Source organism: Oenanthe melanoleuca, chromosome 12 (genome assembly GCF_029582105.1).
Source record: "Oenanthe melanoleuca isolate GR-GAL-2019-014 chromosome 12, OMel1.0, whole genome shotgun sequence".
NCBI classification, from domain to species: domain Eukaryota; kingdom Metazoa; phylum Chordata; class Aves; order Passeriformes; family Muscicapidae; genus Oenanthe; species Oenanthe melanoleuca.
In genome coordinates, this window is record NC_079346.1 from 3,775,352 (window position 1) to 3,791,940 (window position 16,589).

At 43.4% G+C, this 16,589-nt stretch overlaps 1 protein-coding gene across 17 annotated transcripts in view; it reads left to right on the forward strand.

Annotated features, from left to right (window-relative positions):
* The window catches only part of FOXP1 (forkhead box P1), a 378,724-nt gene that overhangs the window by 243,036 nt on the left and 119,099 nt on the right, over nt 1-16,589 (forward strand). The window contains exon 1 of one of the 17 annotated variants that reach the window (XM_056501931.1): nt 11,056-11,231. The exons of the other annotated variants lie outside the window; for them this stretch is intronic. The gene's annotated coding sequence lies outside the window, so the exon portion shown is untranslated. Of the gene's footprint in view, nt 1-11,055; nt 11,232-16,589 lie in introns of those variants that run through there. 17 annotated transcript variants of the gene reach the window in all.

Consider the following 16,589-nt stretch of genomic DNA (forward strand, 5'->3'; position numbering starts at 1 on the left):
TTCATGAAGAAGATTCTGTCTTCCACTTTAACAAAAGGCCCATGTTCCTTTTAGGTTGTTTTATTCTGCTAATGATATTGCTTACTGAGATAAATAGGTATGTGTGTGTGTGTACATTTAAAATGCAACATTCCCCTTCAACACACCATGGATACATAACAGAACTGATCTTCTGTAGTGATCTCCTGTGCCAGAATTTTCATGTTTTGAAATTAAAATGGTTTCTCCTTATCTTCTCATAGCCCCTTTGATCCATTGCCTGTGGGTGCATAGTGGCACTAACGACAGAGGACGGGGAAGCTCCAGCTTTGCGTGGCATCATTAGCTCCGCAGCATTAGCAGCATCCCTGTGAGGAGCTGGCCGTGCTCCTGGTGTGCCAGGAGAGCAGCCTGCTTCCCTGCACCTCCCCTGGGCTTGATGCCAGCTGGGATTCTCCCCCTGGAAGGGTCCTGTGTGTTCCTGCTGGGTGTTTCTGCGTCGCTTTTCTCTTCTCCTGACCCTGTCGATGTCTCTGCAGTGGGAATTCCCTGCACAGATACCTGCTTTCCAGATCTTTTCCTTTCTCCAGGTAGCACATAACTCAAAGAACTAAACTCAATTAGACCTGTGCATCAGCCTATACCTGTGCTGAGAGTTTGCTTTTTTTCCCCTCTAATTATTAATTCAGTCTAAAGTTTGTGATTTGTATCTGGTCACAACTAAATAGCTTGGACCTTTCTGCCAGGGCTTTGCATGCAAGTACTGTCAAAACTGTTCTCAGTGATGAGTCAGTTCCTTTTTTTTCCTCTTTTTTTCTTTTATTTTAATGACGAGTATGCAGCTAGTGTACCCATTAGAGCGTGCTGAGGGATGGCATGGAAATGAGGATACACATGTGTATGTATCAGATGCTGAAGAGCAGCATTCGTGTTATAAATATAGCTCGGCTGTGTTCCTTCTTACATTTCAATTTTATAATCCGTTCCAGAAGATTTGGACAAAAATACTGTAGTGTAAGAGAGCATTAGTTTCTGGGTTCTTCAAATAATAATTCTTAGTAGAGGAACTAGTAAATAAAGCTCTGAAGATGGGCAAGATGACATCTTCCCTAGTTCTAGGAATTGGACTTGGGGTATAGATTTATGCAAGGTAAAATAAAGGACAAGTGGAAGCAGGAGCAGAACTGTATGTTTTATTTTTTTAGTTTATTGCTAAAATGTATGAATAGTCCTTTTTTGTTTGTTTTATTGGTGTGATTATATATGATCTATCTTTACATGTATACTTTTTAGACCTGGTGGGCCTACTGTGATTAAATGTTTGCTTTGAATACGTGTCCAGCGTGTTAACTTTTCACAGTGGAAAGTTGTTAAATTCATTTTTATACAAGGGGGAAGGGGGAAAGAAAAAGGGGGGGGGAAAAAAAAGAGGAGATTGTTAAATGTATGGAAACCCTTATTGGCTGAATTATATAACTGAATTCATTCAACATGCTCGGTGTATCTTGTTCTCCTTTCAGTATTGCCACTCTGTTCATCACCCCTTTTAGTGCTTTAGGCATATGGTGTGCAGTACATCCAGGGAAGTGTCAACAATATGGCATATGTTATACATACTGATCTTGATACACCGTAGAAAATAATGGGCCTAACTTTAAAAGGCACGGTGCTAAGAATAGAGCGTGCTGCAACATGCAGACAGTGAATCCGCCATGAATGTCATGTTTGAAGACAAAAAGAGCTGTATTTTTCATTACTTTTGTGGCTTGGTTTGTGTCTTGGCGTTGCTGCAGATTAGAAAATGATGGTGAGATGAGAGCAGGCAGGATCTTCACCCTCCTGGTGCTGGAATTCCAGGCTCTGTGGAGACTTGGGGGTCGGCTTGAGCAGGGGTGGGAACAGGGAAGGCAGGGAGCTGTGGGACCTGCCCAGCAGGCGCTGCAGGGCTGCCCCTGTGAGCCAGGATGGGCCCAGCAAGGGCTGTGCTACCGACATCCATCCGCGGGAAGAGGGACGGGAACCGGGGATATCCGGATGCGCTTCCAGGAGTCATTAGAGGGTCGCATTAGCTCACCACTTAGCTCTGTCTCCACGCTGTAAATGAGCCTGCACAAGCAGATTGCAACGCTTACATTAAAACCACACTGGTGGAAATGAGTCTTTCCAAAGGCTCTTCCAAGGATCTGCCCATTAGGATCTGACTGTGAGATCAGGGCTCTCATCTGGACTCGCAGCAGTAAAATGAAGATGAAACGCTCTGTTTCTCATTTCTGGATCCTGGACTCACTCAGCTCCCCATTTCACAGGGAATCTTTCGTCCCAGGAATGCTCATTTTTAAATTAGAAAAAAATCTAAACAGAGGGTCCTTTAGAACACTCACCCTGAAAATTGTTCCAGGGAGTTTCATCTTCAAAATAAATGATTCATACCATCATATAGGTGCATGTATATCTGTGTGTCTGCATTGCTGTTTATTGTGCTGCACTGGCCTGGCTCAGGAGCTGTAGCATCTGAAGTGCAGAAAAGCAGTGGCTGGAGAAAGGAATATCTTCTTTCCAACAAAGACCAAATATTTGTCCATTATCTTTCTGGCTGTTGCAGTGGTTCTTGATACCCGCAGAACTGAGCAGATCACCACACGGATAAAACAGCACAACAAAATATTTATTTTTTAAGCTTTGTTGAATGCTGAATGTTTGGTGCAAGTTTATGAGGGTTAAACATTAATAGCAGATGTTGTTAATGAATAGAAGGCTTGAGCCAGCTTCTGAGACCTTTGAGTTAGTACATGAATTTTCTGGTTGATGACAATACTTGTAACATGCCTAATTATGAAGTAGTGTTCTAATCAAGCCTTGAATAACTGAAGAATTTCCCCTCCTCTTTTGCGGTTATTTCAGTGGCACACACACAGATCGCTTCAGTGCCTGTGCTTATTCTTAGTGATTTTTCTTTTCTTGGAAGATCCATTGAGGTTTTTCCCCAAGAAGCACGCGTATTCGCGCAGAAAGTCGGCGCAGGAGTGCGCACAGCACAGAGGGTGACACGTGCACGGCACGTCCCCTCCACCCCGGCCCCACCAGCAGCTGAACTGGTGCCAGCCTCTGCAAGTTGTTGTCCCAGTTTGTCACACTTCCAGGTGAAGTACGTGAAAGTGATTATAGGTAATAAATATCTCTTTTTTTTTAACTTATTGCAGAGGCAGTTTTTCCCCTGTTAATGAGGGTAATTTGACTTGGTTGAAGGATTGCAGTTCTTAGGAATTAATGCAGCAATCCAATTCAAAGATTTAAAGAGATCTAAGATTTTTCACAGGTCGTGTGCTAGTGAATGTGCTCCTATCACATAGCAGCTAATGGACTTGAACAACAGTCTGTCATTTACTGTTACCTCAGTGTATAGCAGCTTTGCCCTTGATAGGGAGTATACTTTCCCAGCAGTGCAGGTTATTTAGTAGTGCCATGTATTTGTAACACTTTTAAGAGACAGTATCCGATTTCTAACAGCCCTAATTACTGGATAAAGTGAGGTTACCTTTCTGACTTTCTTAATTACGTGTTTGGATCCTAATCTGTGTAGCCTAAAGTGGTTTAGGCTCTAATAGCTGACTCCTCATTTTTTTTTATTTATCTCTGTGTATGCACATCTATAAAATAATTTCTGTGTTGCGTTTTCCCTGTATCAGTGCTCAAAGGTTATTTATATAAATACTGAGGTGCTAGGCACTAGTCTCCATAAGGTCCCCTTGTTTTTAGGATGCATTATTACCTTTTAACAGTATTTTGTAGTGACTTATTTGTAAATGCTGTTGGAAATGCTCTAATTTCTTGATCCTATTATGTTCCTGGATATGAAAAATCCTATTGTAAGGTAATTAGAAGGATTCTCTTCTATTTAAATGTGTGTTCTCTAGACAGTGTCACTCTATACTCTGCACACAAGAACCTTTGTTCCTTAATTAGAAAAAAGGACTAGAGCTCATTAATTGTGGGTACAAAGTGATGTCTGCTCAAATGGAGAAGCAATAATACAGTTTAAATAATGATTGATCCTACATTTTAAGTCTTACGGTATTTTGTACTGATAGTGATAAATAAGCAACATATAATGCAGGTTGCGAAGCAATGTGTGAAGATTTTTATTGAAAAATCTCTTTTTGCAAGGATAAACCTGTGTCGGGCACAATAAATAAAGGATGGATGGTACAGACTCGGTGTCTGCTGTTCAGGAAAGTCAGCATTTGTCAACAAGAGTACCATAGCAATAGCTGAGATACTGGAGTTCACTCCACCCCATACTTTAGAAAATGAAATAATCGTGAGATCTGTGCAGTCAAAAGCAGTTTGGATCTTGGCCTTACAAAGCTATTATTGTGATGAAAAGAATATTTTAATTACTGCTCACAAACAGGATGAGTTATAAATGTTTGAGTTATTTTGCAGGGTGGTTTTTTTTTGGAGACAGCTCTACTCTGTTCCCTGAGTTTCACCATCTCCCTGCTGCCTCCTTGGGAGGAGAAGGATGGACTTGTGAAGTCTGACCCAAGACCCTTCACCAAAAGGCTTTGGTTTATGTGGTTGTTGCAGAAACAGGCTGGGCTGAGGTGTGCACTGCAGGGTGAGCTCCCAGCAATGGCCCTTCCCAAAAATCAGGAGTGTGTTGTGCTGAGCTTGGTGGTCCTGCTGTGAAGGTAGGATGCCAGGATGGTGCCTGTGTGGGTTTGGAGTTTGGGTCCTGTCAGCTGAGGCTGGACTAGGCAGAGCAGATTGTTGGGGTGATGCCCCTGTGGCTCCCCAGCCTGCAGCTCCATCTCCACAAATCCAGCAGTGCCCGTTCCTCTCCCTGCCCCACTTTTTGTCAAAGACTTAAGAAAGAGAAAGCCTGTCTAATTTTTCTAACCCTAATGAAAACATGCATTAACAAGTCAACCTTTCGTGTATGAAGAACAGGAAAGTTGGAAGATGAGGCTTGATTTCCTGCTGTGTTTCACAAACAATATGGTTAATGCTAGACCAGGCTGTATATTTCACTCAAAGCATATCAACACTGAGAAAACCCCAGGAAACGTGGGGTTTCTTGGTATCCTTCTCTGCTGTATTCCTCTTGGTGGGAAAGAAAAATAGTTTTTAAAAGATAAAAAACCTGTTCTTCAATTGACTATGCAAAAATCTTATTGCAGTATTTATTCCAAACCTGCACACATAATGTTCAGTCAAGGAGAAAACAGCAAAAAACAGTTGTTGATGGACTTAGGCGAGAACTGGATTAAATAAGCATTAGTCTACTGAAGCTGATTACAGGAATATGAAAATGCAGTATCTTAATGGTACATATTTTCATGTGGCAGCTCAGTTGCCTTTCATTTTGCAGCTAATATGTCTATTCTTATGAGTCATTTACTTCTTTAATTACCTTTTGCAGGCAAGGCACCATGGTATATTAATGTGAATGATTTTTACTGCCAGTTTATCATACAATGCCCCAGAAGTTGAAAGGCGTAATTGACTTGGAAGAGCAGCTCATGAAGGAAACAATATTTAGTTGACAGTTTTCCTTGTACTCTCTGTTGACGTTTATGAGTTTACACTATGCTAAAGGAGTAATAAACACAATTTTCTTTCAATAACAGGAAAGAGTCGCTTTTAAAATACATTTGTGGAAAACAGATTTGTTCATTTCTTGAATAATATAAAATAATGCGTTTTCAGTGATGAGATGTATGTAAGTCTGTCAATTGAATTAAACCTCGGAAGGTACATTTATAACCTGCCTTAGAGCATTAAAAGATATTAGGGTGCATATGAATCAAATCAGTTAGATGAATATTTAAATTATACACAGATTTGGATAAATCATATTCAGATCTGCATGTTAGATTATTTGGTGGCCTTCTCTTGCCATGGAGGGTGAAAGTTTGAAGTGGGAATATGAGGGACAGAGGCTCTGTTTCAGTAGATGGAAGAACTCTCATCAGAAAGCTCCTGATAAACCCCGATTAGAGGATTATTGCAGAAACTTTCTATAACTTTCCTAGAGCCAGAGGCTTGAGGAAGGTTTAAAATCAGCTTTGCAATCCGTCAAAGTCCATTTTCTCCTGGAATGCTACTTTTATTGAAATGACCTTGTCAAATCGCAGATTCTTTTTCCCAGGCATCCCCAGGACCGTGTGCAGGTATGATTAATCATCCCATCCCACTTTAATTAATTTAAAGGCGCCCACGGCCGGGGCGGGAGGAGACGCCGGCTGGCGAGGGCAGCGCTTCCCCGCTCGGCTCGCAGGGAGTTAAACTTTTCACAGTTTTCCCGATTGTTTGCAGTTCAGCCCTCTGCAACATAATGAAAGTTTTCGAGCCATCTGTTGTTAAGCTGGCGGTGAGCAAGGCCAGTATATCCAAACAAAGTGCTGGCCTGCTGTAAACTGAACCTGTCAGTTTAGCATAGCTGGGCTGACCTCCCCGGGCGCGGGGCAGCGGGTACCAGGCACTGGCTGCCTGCTCAGCTTCCAGGGGAACTTCTTGGGGGGGACCATGTTTACTTTTTCCACTTAGCGTTCCTCCCACAGGCTTGGACTAGTTTATACTAAATCTTTAAATTGACACTGTCCTATTTTTTATTTTTTTTTTCTCTCTCCCCTATTCCGAACTTTCTCCTTTTTTCTTAATCTTTCAGGCAGTACAGAAAACAAAAAAGTATTAAAACCTCACAGTGGCTGGAATTTGAGCTTTTAAAGAGATGATGGGCTGCGGGGGGAGAACGACACAGGACAACAACTTCTGTGATTCTGTAACTCTGTGTGTGCATGTGTGCTGATGAGATTCCCTCTCAAAAGAAAGAGGCATGTTCCCAAGTATCCCAGCTTGCTTTCCAGCTCCTATTGTTCCCTTTGTTCTGTATTATTTAAGATCAGTTACTCATTTGCTTGAGAGGATTGGGAATAGCAGGCAAGGTAGAGCAGAGCAGCCAGCATCTATTGTCTTTCTGGGAGCCACAGTTTGCATCCAGAGTGGCTGGAGAAGCCTCTCCCCTGCTTCTGTTTGCTTCTGTTCAAGGGATTGGTAGCTCCAGTGAAAAGTACTAGAGAATTTGAAACTTTTTGAGTGGAATTGCCAAGATCAGACTAGAAATGCCCTTTATTTGCAGGTCTGTGTGGCAGTGAATTGCTTTCCTTTCTTGTTCATATCAAATACACGTTAGTTTGGCCTCATCTCCTCTGCCTCGGTGTGTTTGTGCTTTTTCCAGTCTTCCTGTCTCAGTTTGCCTTCCCTTTTTCCTTCCTTCATAAATGTTATTTTATTTATTCCTTTTTGTCTGGCATACAGCGCTTGTCATTTCTCAGCTAGTATTCTCTCTCAATAGAAGTGATTTTAACTGTTTTTTAGGATTGGCAACAAAACTTGAAGTTCCCATGCCAGGAAAGTGACTATTTGGAATTACCTGTTTTCAGTGTTTGTTTTTTGGACTAGACCTACAGTAAATACCTTTATGCTAGTGCTGTTGCCAAATTCAGTCTTTGCTTTTTGCACTTGTGCTGTACCTGCTCACTGGTCTTTGGCTGGTTTCAATAGTGTTTTACTTACCTCATGATTCTTGGAAAGCAGACATGATTGTCAGTGACCCCGAATGCTGCAGTTCTCAGTCAGGACGAGTTTTGCCTGGGGAAGAGCTGCTGAATTTGTGCCGTGTGTTAAACCAAACTGTGCCTTTGCAAAAGTGTGTTGCAGCCAGTCTGTGTATTAACAGTGTGGTGCAAATGCACTGAAAGCCCTGGAAAAGTAGGAAAAGTTCTGGAAAAGCAGTAAAAGTACTTGGCCTTTCCAGAAGACTATTCCAAGGACTTGTGCCAGACCCCACCAGAGGGTAGGAGTGCCCAGGGGATGAGGGGGAAGGAATATGACAGTGGTGAGAAACACTCAATTTTAAATTAAAATGACTGCACTTACGAGGAAACCCCATCCAGCTCTAATCTGTTTGTAAGGTGACTGACACATAAAGTGCTTTTTGTTTTAAGGTAGGGGGAAATGCATTCAGGATAGAGTTTCTGGTATAAATGTCAGGTGCAACGCAGTGCATGCTCACTCAAAAAGTCAAGCAGATAACCTTGGCATTTAGGGACATTGCCTTGTATAAAACGAAATTGTATTTTGTTTTTAAAAAGGAGGACTACATTAAGAGGTCACCTATTAGCTGTGTTTTTGCTAGCTGTCTGAAACTCAGCTCTACTGTCTATTAAACTCAAACCACTATGTAAACATTCCTGTGTTGTTCCTGGTCTCTACAATGGCCAAGGGGATCAGGTTTCACCTGCCTGCACATCTTCAAGCAATTAAAGCAATTAGCTTGAAGCCATTTCACATTCAAGGTCTACTGTGACATTCAAGTCCAGAAAAAGTCTAGGGGAAAAGGCAAAAGAGGAGTATAAAAGGGCTGCTGTGCAGCACATGCACACAAATAACCTATGAGGGGGTTTTGGACTTTACAACAACTTCCAAATGCGGTCAGGAGGCTTCGCAGCAGGCAAGCAAAGTTGCTGCTGAGAAAGGGAAAAGATAAAGAAAAAACACCTAATGATCCTTTAAATTATACCCAGGTTTTGCGCTGGGAAGGGAGGGGGAGGAGAGAGAAATAGCAACATGATTTGGAACGGTATTTGTGTGAAATAATACGGCGTTGGCCTTATTTACTGATATTTCTCCTGGCATGGACATCATATTTTTCTTCTCATTTAGGTGGGGATTTATATTTGGTGTTTACATTGTAAAACTACACTCACTCTGGCTAATGTATCCCTAACAATGACATTCAGCTCAGAGTTTAGTGATTCCAACAGTAAGTCTTGAAAGCTGCTATTTTTTAAAAGGTTGGAGCAGATTAGTGGTGACCTTAAAAGATTAAACTAGTACAGTTTAAAGATAAATAATCAGCCTTTAGCACATTAGATAGCTACATAAGCATGACAGAAGGTGACTTTCTTACAACAGTTTCAGAATCCAGGCAGCATTTTTACATTTGAGACTTGACTAAGGCAAGGAACAGTGGTTTGCAGAAAGCAAGACATAAACTGATTGCACCACTTCAAATTGGTTAATACAGTTTTAAATCCACAGTTTTCCTGTTGGTTTTATTATTGAGAAGAGGCTAATTTTAAAAGCTGTGCCTGCTGCAAAAGAAGATCTTGCTCTGCCGTCCCGGAGGGTGTTCTTAATCAGAAATAACCGCAGGCTAAATTATAATGTGGAATCCTGCTGCCCTTTAACCTAACACTGCTGCTCGTTCAGTGTTTGTTAACAAATAGCTCTAAGTACAAAATTGTTTGAGAATTACTTTTTCATTATATTTGCTGACTTCAATTAGAATAAGAAGCTTATTTGGGGAAGAAAAATTAAAAATGTATGGGTTTCTAGAGAAAGTTTCAGCAATTGTTTCCCGGCAAGCGTCGCCTTTGGAACATAGCTGTGGACTCTGTGGCACATGTAATTCAATTTAAATAAAATTACCTTCTGAACTAATATTTCTGCACCAGTGGCAGAGGCAGAGCTCAGGAGCATCCCAAGACTCAGACCTTGGAAAGATGAGCAGGCTAAAATGGTGGCAGGGGCTCAGGCCAGGGCCCCTTTTGCACCTTGCAGGGGGATGCAATTCCCCATCCCTGTGGTGTTGGGGAGGGCTGGGCTGTAGATGCGAGTGGCACAGTGTCCTATTTTTATTTCACTTTGAATAACACGTAATTGAAACGTACACTCGGCAAATTAATTGGTGAGTTGAAGGTAAGAACTGCTGAGTTAGTAGAGACAGCACCAGCCCTGTTCTTTTTTTCCCCTAAGTTTACATGCTGGAGCGGAAACGCCGCGGTGCTCAGAAAGGAGGTGATGCCTCTGTAAAGCAGATCTTTCCAATTTTATTTTTTTTCTGGCTTAGTCTTCTGTTTCTATGATCTGCCTTTTGAACTGTTTTTGTGGCTGATCAGTTCCACCTAATATGTCTCTTGATTTCTGCTATTGTAATACTCAGACGACATGCTGTTCTCTTCATTTTTATAAGCTTTAGATGCTCCTGCCTGTCATACTCTGGCGGTTTATCTTCAGCGTCTGGATTTGCTTTCAGACTTGCATGTCTATCAAGCTGCTGTTGCTTTGAATGTGAGATCAAAAGAAGATGAATTCCAGTAAAAAATTTCCTTGTATGAAGAAAAGATTGGGGGCCTATGTAAACATCCCACTGACAGCTCCCAATGAGTTATTTTAGCAGAGCATTAGCACCCAGAATGACAGACAGTCCAAGACTACATGCTAAATAACAAATCAGTCCCTTCAGTGGCAGCAGCACGTTGCCACAACAGCAATACATTTTCTAAAGGAATCCTGTTCCTCTTTTTTATTGAATATGGCTGTTCGACTGCTCATCTCTTCACGAGCTGCCTTTGAGTGCCAGCCCCAGTTTACTTTTTCTTGACAATATCTGTGTCATGTCACCAATATGACAGCAGACAGGGCTTTGATAATTGGGTGGGGAGACGGTTAGTTAGTCATCTCCAGTTAAATAGGTAGTTTGTTTTAGGGAGGGAAGGAGATGATGAAGGAGGGGTGGCATCTGCTGGAATGCTGAAGTTACACTTTTGGAGATGCTGAATGTGAGTCCCTGCGCCCGAGACAAGTTGTGTTTTTTGGGCGGTTGTTTATATTTCAGTTCACGCAGTTAGAGAAAACAGCTCTGCAGCCCGGCCAGCCTCCCGAGCCGGTTTCCAGAGCAAGTCACAGCACTGTCGAGGGTAGGAACGTCAAGCTTGGCTGGACTTCCCTGCAAATCCGAATTTGCCTAGCTGCAGAAGCGAGGTGTGCTTCTGGCTGCTGTTCGGTCTAGTTGGGGACATAATTAGTTCTGCCTGTTTCTGCTCACAGATGGGGGGGGTTTTAATAGTGCAGAGTCACTAGATTTTTGTGCCGGGTGTAGTGCTAAACCCAACTTGGAGATTACCTGTGAGCTCCAGCTGATCTCACCACTTCGCAAGGGAAGAATTAGGGAAGGAATGCTTTGCGGTTTCTTTGTCATTTAGTAAAAGCAGAGGTTGCTACTGTGGAGGCAGAGCCCGGTGGCTGCCGCGAAGGGCAGCGCTCCAGCGTCTCCCTCCAGCCTGTGCTCCGGCTGCACGGCACTTCCTGTTTATTCAAACATCTTTTTACCATTCTTCAGCCCCCGCTTCACAGAAACAGCCAGAAACATCTCCAGCCCGAAGACGGAAATCTAAAGGCAGACAGTAAGAGCTCACTCTGTTAAACTCTTCATTTTCTCTGCGAGCGCTCAGAGGAGAGGAGCGTGCAGGCAGGGCTGAACTTTTAATGCGCTGCCTTGCTCAGGCAGCTTGGAGCACAGGAGAGGGGAGTTGCTTTGGTTTGAAGCAAAAGCAGCCAGTTCAGGTTGTTTATGGCGGTGTTGACAAGGGTGGGGTTTTTGGCATGGCTTTGGAGAACTGTGCAAGGACCGAGTCCTCTTTTGGGCACCTGTCACCTTGCGATGCCCCTCTGGCATGGGAGCAGTCGTGTGCCACCATCTCTGCTGCTCGCCAAGTGCTGCAGCTTCTCCTTGCACAACTGCCAAAAATACCTAAACAACAAACCCCCCCAAGAAAGGGAAATGTGGCTGCTGCTCTGGGCAGCAAAAGCAGTGCAAACCCACCCAGTGGCTTTTTTTTGTTTTCCGCAAATTGTTTGCATCGTGGCTCTGGCACCGCATGCGAACCAGCCTCGCTAATATTTGTACCAATTTCATGCTAATAAAAATCAGGCTGCTGAGACAAGCATGGCTATTATCTCATTCATATGACTATTGTTTAGACCTGTGGTACTACAAAAGGAAAGGGAAAGCGTGCTCACGCCGAGTAATGGTTGTTAACTTCTCATGTGAGGGATTTTCTCTGCAGTTTTTCAGTATTAATGATTGTTGTATGAATGGTCTTCAGGGGTTGTTGGAAGATAGTGTAGATCCTCTGGGTAATCCATGTCACAACACGGATGCTGGATTTTCTCCCCTCTGTTTAAGTGACTTTAAAAACTGCTTGATACTTCTCGGTGGTTTCTCCCCCCCACAAAAGTCCGCTGAAATAGCAGGTAACTTTTTTTTTGGCAAGCATTTGTGGTGCTCATATAGTGTGAAACATAAGAGAAAATGGAAAATATGCTGCCTGCCCTATGGAGAAAAACCCATCCTCCTTGAGGCTTTTCCTGCCTCTCCAAGATCCAAATACACTTTAAAATTTTAAACTGTAAACCCCCATCTTCCTAGAAAAGAGAGCGAGAGAGAGAGAGAAATCAAGCTGTGTGTTCAGCCAAACCGCAAGTACAACAAACATATTTTGAAAATATATTGCTAGTCTGGCTTTTTAATGTTCAGAAGTTGTTCTACTTTGCAGGAAAAAAAATGGTGTTTGCAACTGCCTTAAGGACAATTTGTTTAACAGTAGGAGTAATTTCATGGGGAAAATGGAAAGAGTGACTGAAGTTATTTACTCAGATGTTAGTGTAGGTGTGGGGCAGAAAACTCTCTGTGGGAACAGTGGGCTGCTTTTCTTGGTATCTTAGTCTATTTGATGACCATCAAATTTCCCAGCTCACTGGTTTTGTTTTTTCTGGATGGCATGTTTGATTATTTATCAGAAGGGAAAGGGAGTAGCTGAAGCAAATAAACATGTGACCAAGCTGTGTTTTGTTTTCCACTCAGAAGGCCATGCCCTTTAACAGATATACAGAAAATAATAAACGTATTGTTTTATGATAAAAGGAAATTATGTGTATCATTTTCTTTAGTGAGGCCATTAACCCCTTGTGTTCGGTGGTCTCCGCCTTCTGGCAGCTTGTTGGGCTTGCAGCTGGGAATTAAAGGCACTTAAACTCCCCTCTTGCCTGGAACATTTCCATGGATTACTGCTCCGGCCCCTTGGATTTGCTGGATTTATTGCGTAGTCATACAGCCCTGGTCATCTCCCTGGTCCTACTCAGGGTGTGAGTGACTAAATGAGAGTTGCTTTGAATTTTCAGAAGGGTTCTGATTTCCAAAGAAAACCTTGGCCAGAGATGCTGGGATCTCCCAGCCTCCAGTTCTGGTGTCTGTGCAGCACGAGGGGTTGCAGCTGTGTTTGGTCCGTTACAGTCAGTGTCAGTTTATGGGATTCTCTTTTAAATGCCAGGTGTCTAGCATGTAGGTTGTAGTATTTCCTTTATAATACCAGCTTTGGACAATGCTCATTATCTTCCCTGAAAAAAGAAAAAAAAAAAAAAAAAAAAAAAAGAAAAAACAAACCAACACCCTATAAACTAAATCACTGTCAGGAAGTAAAATACAGGTTTGCTTCATCTCCGGGAAGCATGTTGCATGCTTTAGCTGCTTTTATGGGATTAAAAGAAACAAGTTAAGACTGTCATGCACATGAAAGGAAACCGAGATGTGGTTTGCTTCACATTGTGCAGGTAGGTATAAATTTAATAGACTGACTTGCTTTCAGAATCTCTCTTTGTCTGCCCGAGTCGCATGTCAGTTCCAGCGCGTTGGTGAGCGCCGCGGTCCGTAATAGCGCCTGACTGCCGCTGCCCCGCAGGTGCTGGATCAGCAGGAGGGTCCTCCTACTCCTCAGGGATGTGGGTTTCCTCTGAGGAGCGGCTTCACAGCGAGAAAGGGAGAATTTGCTTGACATCTTGAAGTTGTGTTCAAGTCTGTGCGTCGCTGGTGGGTCTAGGCAGGAGTGGGTGCTTCGCCTTCTGGCTCTTGGGGTTCCTGGAGAGCCCACGTGGATGGCAGGGGCTGGAGCTGGGGGTTTAGGTTTGAGGGAGAAAAAAATGGCAGTCGAAATAGAGAGAGGAAGGGCTAGCAAAATAAGGACCTGAAACTTAAATGTGATGTAAAGAAGAAAGAGGAAATGAGCAGCTTGGGGCCAGGTGACATGGGAGGGGCTGGGCTGGGGGATGTGGCTGGCCCCCCTTGCCCAGAGCTCCCTGAGGGTTGAGGAGGCTTAGGATGGGCTGAGGAATGGGCTTTGGGATCAGAGGTGCAGGTTTGAGATACCTGGAAAGACCCAGGAGCAGTTGCATCCTGTTGGACAGGGGATCTCTCCATCTCTGGCTGAAGTCATTGGGCAGAAGCCCATGAAGGACCTGTCCATGGGGTTAAATGTCCTCCCAGCCTCCAGCAATTAAAGATTGGTTTGTGCCCTGAAGCATAAACATTGATACCTTGATTTCTATTTTTATCTTTTCAAAGGATGCTCTCATGACTATCTCTGAAAGTGTCTAATCCTTTCTTTGCATCCTCCTCATGCTCTTGGCCCTGGTGATATCTTGTGACAGTAAGTTCCAGAGAGTAATTATGAGTTGTGTATTAAGAAAGGAAAAGGAAAAAAAAAAAAATCCTTTTATCTGCTTTTTTTTTTTTTTTTTTTTTTTTTTTGGGTGTCTGTTGCTTCCTGACTTCATTCAATGTCCCCTTTCTCTTGCGTTATGAGAAATGGCAAAAGCACCAGATGTACCCTCTCAGGCCAAGTCACAATTTGTGTACTTGTTATCATCTCCCCTCTTACTCATCTCTCCCTAAACTAAACACTCCCACCCTTATCAATCTTGCCTTGCATCTGCTGAGCCCTCTAATCATTTTCGTCGCCTCCATCTGAACCTCGCCTATTTTTGCTTTACCAGAATCCGTTAAAATTAAGGTTTTTACAAGCGGTTCTAAATTAGGTTGTACCATAGAAATGCAGAGATATGATTTGCAGTTTTATTTTTCCATGTTTTGGGCTGTACCAATGTTTTGCTTCCTTCATTCACCCAGCAGCAGTGAGTGTCTGATGGAGCGTGGTGAGATGTCCACAGTCAGGGGCTTTATTTCATGGGCCTCTGAGTACAAGTTTGTCATGCAGTGTTTTGGAAAACAAGCTTAAAATATGTTCCCTGTTTTGTTGACCACACAGGGAAGCGCGCAAGCAGCTGTATGCAATATACTATTTATGTTGTTGCAACAAAAAGGCTCTCTTCCTTCTCCCCCCCCACCTTATCCCTCTTCTCTTCTCTGTTAAAAAATATGAGAACTTCCCGTGCTTTTGACATCCAAGAAAAACGCGGCTCAGCAGTGAATACTCCTCCAAATATTCAAAGGTCTGGTTCACTTTTTGCATAAACACAGTAGTTCAGAATCTGATCTCGAGCCTACAGAAATGAGCTGGAAATCCCATAAGATTTTTTTCATCACTGAGGAACAGTTCAGTTCTGGTTCAGTTTGAACGGGGAGCCAAGATTTGTATCCTTTCTCATTTTACCAGGATGTGTTGGCCCATCCCTCCTTTCTTGCTGGTACAGACCGCTACATGCTGTGAGTCTTGGCATGCCAAAATAAAGAGAACCATTTTTAATGTTTGGGAACTTTTTGCCAGATACTTTTTAAGTGGTTTTGATGAGTCCTGACTGTGACTCTTTAAAAGAAAGGACAGAAGGTGTTTTTGCGGTGTAACCGCCCAAGGATTTAATTTATGCCTCAAAATCGGATTTTTGTAGCGGTTGTCCCTGTTGTAGCTGCTTCAGGGTTTGCAGGTTCCCAGCATTGGCTGAGGCTGATCTCTCACCCTGCTGTCCTTTGCTGCCTTCCCCCTTCATCCCTGTAGTGTCTCCAAGTATTGAAGAAAATACCTTACCCACCTTTTCGCTGAAATTGGTGGGGTTCATGAATAAATTACAAAATGGAAATCGGGTTTTTTGGAGGCAAACTCTGTTTTCCCCTGTGTGGTGCTGGGTTCTCACTGGCAGGGACCTTGCCAGACATGGGATGGGCTGTGGGATGGCAGGGCAGGGGCATGGAGTCCACTCATCCTGCCACTGGCAGGAGTAACCTCAGTGCCCACAAGGATGAAGTGCAGCAGAGCTGGGACACAAGCAGCTCCACCCTGTGGGTTTGGAAGAAAGGGTTTCTGTTTCCAGTGCCTTTTTCTGGAGGGAATCTCCTCAACTGGTAGCCAGGATCTATTCCAGAGCAAAGAAACTGAGCCTTATGGAAGAAAAATAAAGACTCATCTTCTTTCGTTATGACTGAGCTATTCTAGGAGATGCTTCAGCATGAAGCACGTTGCCAGCTCCCTTGCTCCAAGTGTGCCCCTGTCACATCAGGAACAGGATGTTTGTGCATGTGGACCTCAGGTCCCTTCTCTTTTTCCAGCACAGGAATCACCCATTAGTCACTTGTCCAGACCAGTCTGCTGTGTCTTCATGGCCAGCTGACCATTTTATTGAGTGAAGGATTGCTGTTGAAGCTCCCCTCCGTAATGAGCTGGCTGGTAGCCCTTGGCTGGAGCCAGCCTTGCAGATTTGCTGCAGCCAAGCGAGGCGCTGGGTACAGACAGCCAGCAGCATCTCCAGGCTTAGGGCATCCCTCTGCTGCACCAGTGGAGCTGGGAACAGGGTGGGTGGAGGAGGATTATTTAATGAAACAAGGAAGTTGAGTATGAGATGGGGATTGTTTGAATCCAAGGTGGACAGCAGGAATGCTTCACTAGGTTATGTTGCATCCTAGATGTGTCTCATGGCAGAGCCCCGTGTCCTGCCTGTAACTATCCTCAAACTTCCCGCTGTGGTGCCAAGAGCAG